This window comes from Prunus avium, chromosome 1 (genome assembly GCF_965620075.1).
Source record: "Prunus avium chromosome 1, drPruAviu1.hap1.1, whole genome shotgun sequence".
Classification (NCBI taxonomy): Eukaryota; Viridiplantae; Streptophyta; class Magnoliopsida; order Rosales; family Rosaceae; genus Prunus; species Prunus avium.
Window position 1 is genome coordinate 14,825,461 of NC_142284.1, and position 6,700 is coordinate 14,832,160.

Below are 6,700 nucleotides of genomic sequence, written 5' to 3' on the forward strand. Positions count from 1 at the left end.
TAGCTGGGTTCATCAAGGTTCAAGAGAGGATATATCCCTTGGGGAGAGAGTGTTTTTCATATTTATGAGAGAGGGTGTACAAGGGGTGTATCCTATTGGATACGGGACTCGGGTTGGGTGTAGAACTCTTGAGTGGTTAATTCTTGTACTTGTATCTTTCTCATGTTATAGTGAAGGTGGTGACTCTCTAGGAATGTAGGCAGTTTTTTGCCGAACCCCGTAAAATCTTGGTGTGTTCTCTCATGTATTTACTCATTGTCATCTTGAGCTTGTTGGTTTGTTTTATGTATTTCTTCCATCGGTTATGCCGTGACGAGGGGGAAACTGGTGTTTCCCCAACACGAGGTACCTCCAAGGACCACACTTTCCCCCAAATGGACTTTTGATCACATGAGTTAGAGGGGGAGCCAACATCCCCATGGCAACCACTCTTTTATTTTTTATTTTTTTATGTGCAAGAGCAACAAAAAAAAAATGTAATACATACTAAAGGGGTAATTGGCCTTTTTTTTTTTACACAAAGGCGATAGTATTTTATTGATAAATAGGAAAGATACAAGTATAAAAAATCAAACTAAAGACCTAGAGGATTAGGCGAGTACCTCTACATCGAGGGGTAATTGCTTTTAACCAGTTAAAATGTAGACACGTTTTAAGCCCTGGCCTTTTAAATAATGTTTTTAAGATTTTTGGCAAGACTGTTTGAGCATTAAGCAGGGGCGGAGCCACATTGGGACCAGTGTGGTCACGGGCCCCCACTCAATTGTTTTATATTTTAAAAGTAATATACTGTTATGTATTTCTATATGTATATTATTTCAAATACTTTACGTCTTGATATGTACTGACATGTGTTGTGGAGGGCCTATTAAGGCACAAGGAGTTGTTTCAAATTGCCCCTTTGCTCAGCTGGTAGTGGTGCACTCCAGGTGTACATATTTCCTTCATTTATTTTTATATTACTTCATTTACTTAAGTTTACAATGTAAATAAGGAAGTACTCCCCATTTGAATTCAAATAAAAATACTAGAAAATCAAATTCCCACCAAATCAAAATATGAAAAATCGTTTTTAGTGCAAAATACGATTTCGGCTAAAAATGATGGCTCATTAAGTCAATATATACTTCATACTAAAATCCCATAAAATCAAGTTTTCTTATTTGATGTGTAAGGAATAAAAGCCGCCAAAAATTATCTTGAGAAAATGATTATCCAGAAAAACCATTTTTCATACTTAGTCAATATTTTTACATAAAATATTTTTTCATGTATGATAAGAATGCATGATGCGACCTAAGGTTTTTTAAAGTTTGTGAAATTTGGATTATTTTTCTTTCTATTGGGTTTAATGGGGGGAAAAGCTTTAAAGATATTTGCTAAATCGCTACTCTTTGTCTATCCACTACTACAAAAAAGGGCAAAAGACGACCAGAAAAAGACGACGGAAGAACAAAAAACCGTCGTTGTTTTTAAAAAGACGACGGTAACAAAAAACCGTCGTGGATAAGTGACTTAAACAACTAAAAAATGGAGATACTGTTGAGAATTTTTTTATAACGACGCACACAAATAAAAAAGCGTCGTCTTATTAAAAAGCTTTTCTTCATAGTTAAAATCTGACCAAAAAACAACGACAGCAGGTATGACAAGCGTCGTCTTTTAAAAATCAAGTGTCCTTTTTTTGGTAAAGACATGGTTGTTTTGAAAGAACTCTCATCTATTATATGTAAAGACGACGGTTTTTTTATAAAAGGGTCGTCTATTATATGTAAAGACGACCCTTTTTATGAAAAGGGTCGTCTATTATATGTAAAGACGACGGTTTTGTTGCTTCGATTCAGCTGCACCAAAATAGATTCAGCTGCATCCTCAACTTGTGATACTCGCAAGTGCACGAGCCGTTTGGTAGTATAGCATATGTAAGTGCGAGGTCGATCCCACGAGGATTGGTGATTGAATGATCCAATTTGTTTCCCCTACACAAAATAGAAATGAAAAAGGAAATAAATAAAACAAGAAAAAAAAAGAAATAACTCAAGCAAATAAGTTCCCAAGTTCAATTAGATTAACGGATTGATTCTAGCTAAAGTATGATTAAGCCATGGTGTTTGGTCAAAACCTTGTGTTCCTAATTCCCTAATTTGATCATTTGTTGTCTAACCTAAAACTAAGCATTAGGAACCCATTAAGCATAGAAGAACAATTTAAACAACCAAGCATGCATCTAATCCCTGTTGTCGAATGTCCATACATACTCTTCTTATCCATAGTTCAATTCGAATTAAAGCATGGTGTCTACTCTTAATTCAAACCAAGATAGCTAACATGCAAGCCTAAATGGTGATCAATCATTCAAACTAGCATATTAACTTATAAGCATAATGAATAAGAACAAAAACCATAATTGAAACTTGGAAACTAATTAAACTTGAATACTTAAGAAAGAATGTACATTACAAATAAAAGTAAAGTGGAACTAAGAAAACTTGAAGGAAAATTTAGTAAACTCATTTTGTTACAACAATTTACAACTTGAAAGGAAACTAAGAGAATTTGAGGGAGAGAAGGGAAGGGAGCTCTAGAGAAGTGTTTGAGAGCTCCCCCCCTTGGGGTGTGATTTATGAAGCTTGAAGACTTCTCTATTTATAAGGCTAAGAGGGAGGAACATCATGATGAAATTCAACACCACCATTCCTTCTTTAATACAACCCATAACTCACACTTCATCTTGTCTATGTTAGTGTGGTTGGAATCAATCTCATCCCATACTTCTTTTGCTGCACCTCAAGCTTTCTTCACATGGGATCAAAGGTGATCAATTGTGGCTGCCTTTTGCTGCCAACCCATGTGGTCTTCTTTTGGTTGTTGAACAAAAACGAGTCTTCTGAACCAGACTTGGTGTAGGAAGGCCAGAGGTTTCAAAACTTATCCAATGGGGCTCAAATTTGGATATGTTATAGTAGACACCCATTGGAACAACTTCTATGAAGAAAGTATTTCCATCGGACCAGTAGAAGTGTGCGTTTTGGCCCTTGCAAGTTGGCAGCCGAACAGAGACTGGAATTGACTTCATTTCATCTTTTCTTTCCTTTTTGATTCACATGCATGCACATGCTTTCTCTATAATAACTCCAGTATGTACCAACTTGCTCCTTTAGAATTTCATTGCTGGAATGCCTCCCCACTTCACTCATTATGTTGGATCCAAAGTCAGTTGCAGCATGGGTGAGGCACATGGCTTAAAGGAGGAGACATGACTAAATGCTGGCAGCAGCAAATCTTGCTGAGCAAGGTTGGGTGTTGGACGGGCTGAGCACTCCAAAAATGTCCAATTGGGCTGCAATTTGGATATGTTGTAGTAGACACCCATTGGAACAAGTTTCATGAAGATCTTCACCTCATCCGAGCCCCAAAGAATGCTAATCCAAGGCCAAGAAGTTGACCTACGAAACTGGGCTGGAAATGGGCTGTAGCCAAAATGTGTTTGTCTTTAAGCTCATATTCCTCATATGCCAATCAGCCCTTAACATGCATGGATTGCATCATTTCCTATCCAAAGTCATCATTGTTACCTAAATGTCAATTAACTGAAAGATAAACACAAAAGGATTAAAAGCACAAGTTTAACTAAAAAAACATAACCAAATCATAAGCTAGAAGGGTACAAAATGATATACAATTATGAACCGATCAGGTTTTTTTATGAAAGGGTCGTCTATTATAAGTAAAGACGACGGTTTTTTTATAAAAAGGGTCGTCTATTATTAAGTAAAGACGACGGTTTTTTATAAAAAGGGTCGTCTATTATATGTAAAGACGACGGTTTTTTTTATAAAAAGGGTCGTCTATTATTAAGTAAAGACGACGGTTTTTTTATAAAAAGGGTCGTCTATTATATGTAAAGACGACGGTTTTTTTTATAAAAAGGGTCGTCTATTATTAAGTAAAGACGACCCTTGTTATATGAAAATGGTCGTCTATTATGAATTAAAGACGACCCTTTTCATATAAAAAGGGTTGTCTATTATGTAAAGACGACGGTTTTTTTATAAAAAGGGTCGTCTATTATTAAGTAAAGACGACACTTTTTATATGAAAAGGGTCGTCTATTATGAAGGAAAGACGACACTTTTCATATAAAAGGGTCGTCTATTATATGTAAAGACGACGGTTTTTTATAAAAAGGGTCGTCTATTATTAAGTAAAGACGACCCTTTTTATATGAAAAGGGTCGTCTATTATGAAGTAAAGATGACGGTTTTTTAAAAAAGGGTCGTCTATTATATGTAAAGATGACGGTTTGTTTTTAAAAAGGGTCATCAATTGTGAAGTAAAGATAACGGTTTTTTAAAAACAAGATTTAACGATTATTTCAACTCTGATTTTGATGATTTTTTACAGCTACACTCCTTGACCCTATATGAATACAATGACTGCATTCGATCATCAATTTAAAATATTTACACTAGTGGATACCACAAAATCTTATGTTATGTTTAATGAAAGTATAAATAAACTCTTAATTGTTAGTGAATATATTGTTTTGATGGCATACGCATTCTACGAAACTAGTTTCAATGATCCAACCGTCAAACTTGTTTGTTTACACATCGTGATCGTATACGCTAAAAATCGGGAAAAATAAATAAATCAAAGATCAAGTAACGGGACAAAACATTTCGACGGTTATAAACGAAAAATCAAGATTTAACGGTTATTTCAATTCTGATTTTGATAATTTTTTACAGCTACACTCCTTGACCCTATATGAATACAATGACTGCATTCGATCATCAATTTAAAATATTTACACTAGTGGATACCACAAAATCTTATGTTATATTTAATGAAATATAAATAAACTCTTAATTGTTAGTGAATATATTGTTTTGATGGCATACGCATTCTACGAAACTAGTTTCAACAATCCAACCGTCAAACTTGTTTGTTTACACATCGTGATCATATACGCCAAAAATCGGGAAAAAAAATAAATCAGAGATCAAGTAATGGGACAAAACATTTCGACGGTTATAAACGAAAAATCAAGATTTAACGGTTATTTTAACTCTGATTTTGATGATTTTTTACAGCTACACTCCTTGACCCTATATAAATACAATGACTACATTCGATCATCAATTTAAAATATTTACACTAGTGGATACCACAAAATCTTATGTTATATTTAGTGAAAGTATAAATAAACTCTTAATTGTTAGTGAATATATTGTTTTGATGGCATACGCATTCTACGAAACTAGTTTCAACGATCCAACCGTCAAACTTGTTTGTTTACACATCGTGATCATATACGCCAAAAATTGGGAAAAAAAATAAATCAGAGAACAAGTAACGGGACAAAACATTTCGACGGTTATAAACGAAAAATCAAGATTTAACGGTTATTTTAACTCCGATTTTGATGATTTTTTTACAGCTACACTCCTTGACCCTATATGAATACAATGACTCAATTTGATCTTCAATTTAAAATATTTACACTAGTGGATACCACAAAACCTTATGTTGTATTTAATGAAAGTATAAATAAAAAGGGTCGTCTATTATATGTAAAGACGGCGGTTTTTTATAAAAAGGGTCGTCTATTATATGTAAAGACGACGGTTTTTTTTTTATAAAAGGGTCGTCTATTATATGTAAAGACGACGGTTGTTTTATGAAAGGGTCGTCTATTATATGTAAAGACGACGGTTGTTTTATGAAAGGGTCGTCTATTATATGTAAAGACGACGGTTTTTTATAAAAAGGGTCGTCTATTATATGTAAAGACGACGGTTTTTTATAAAAGGGTCGTCTATTATATATAAAGACGATGTTTTTTTTTTTTTATAAAAAGGGTCGTCTATTATTAAGTAAAGATGACGGTTTTTGATAAAAAGGGTCGTCTTTTAAAACACGCGAAAAAATGGCCGCTTAAGTGAATTCGCGCTCGACAAATTTTCAAATTTTCACCCGTCTTTGAAAACCTTATCTCTCATTAACAAGCGTCGTCTTTTAAAACACGCTAAAAAAAGGCTACTTAAGTGAATTCGCGCTCAATAAATTTTCAGATTTTCCCCCGTCTCTGAAAACCTTATCTCTCCCTCCTTGAAACCCTCCTGCACTCTCTAAAACACCCTCATGAAACTCTCTACAAAATCATCAAAAAATCGATATCAATGAAGGAGTTGAGCGATTGAGGTCTTCGCAGATCCATAAGATGTAGAGGGAGGTTCTGTATTTGAGAATCAAAGCTGGTTGAAAGGTTTGATTTGAAAGATCTCGACCTTCACTTTCTTCAAAGAAGATCTCGCTCTCAGGCACTCAACTTGCTCATCAAACTCAGCGACTAGATCTAGAAAGACTTATGGAAATCGGTATATATATATATATATATATATATATATATATATATATATATATATGTTTGTTCATGTATTGTGCTAATTTCGTGGGATTTAAGTGAGTTTCTCATTTGGGTTTTTTATAAATATGCACAGCCGTCCCACAAGGCCTTCGTAATCAAGAAGAAGCTGACGAAGAAGATGAGGCAAAACATACCCATCCCTCACTAGATCCGTTTGTTTTTGGACCGACAACATCATCAGGTACAAAATACTTTTTGTTTTTGTTGTTTACTTTAATTATTTTGGAATTTCATTGTTAATTTTCTGAATCTCTGATTTTTCATTTG